Genomic DNA, 390 nt, shown 5'->3' with positions numbered 1-390 from the left:
CGTTGGTCTTCCGCCTTTTCCGGTATTTTTTTTATCTTCTGGGTCGTGAACGCCGCAGTATTGGGCGCATTGTTGGCCTCTGCTGTTCCGGAGTGTACAGCACACGTCCCTCCATCCATTCGCAGCACCGCTTATCCTGTTCAGGGTCGCTGGGGCTTATCTCAGTTGACTCCGGGTTGAAAGGCGCACTACACCCTGAACTGGTCGCCAGTCAGCCGCAACAAATGTTATATAATGTTAATAATAATGTTAATAATATTATTATTAATTATTATTATTATTACGTTGGGGTTATGTGTGAGTGGAAAACATGACAAAAACAAAGGGAAAAACAACAGGTTTTTCTACAAATCCCGTGGTTTAACTGTTGGTGATAATAAAAATGGGGCA

Source organism: Phycodurus eques, chromosome 9, assembly GCF_024500275.1.
Source record: "Phycodurus eques isolate BA_2022a chromosome 9, UOR_Pequ_1.1, whole genome shotgun sequence".
Lineage (NCBI taxonomy): Eukaryota > Metazoa > Chordata > Actinopteri > Syngnathiformes > Syngnathidae > Phycodurus > Phycodurus eques.
This window is presented reverse-complemented; position numbering follows the sequence as displayed.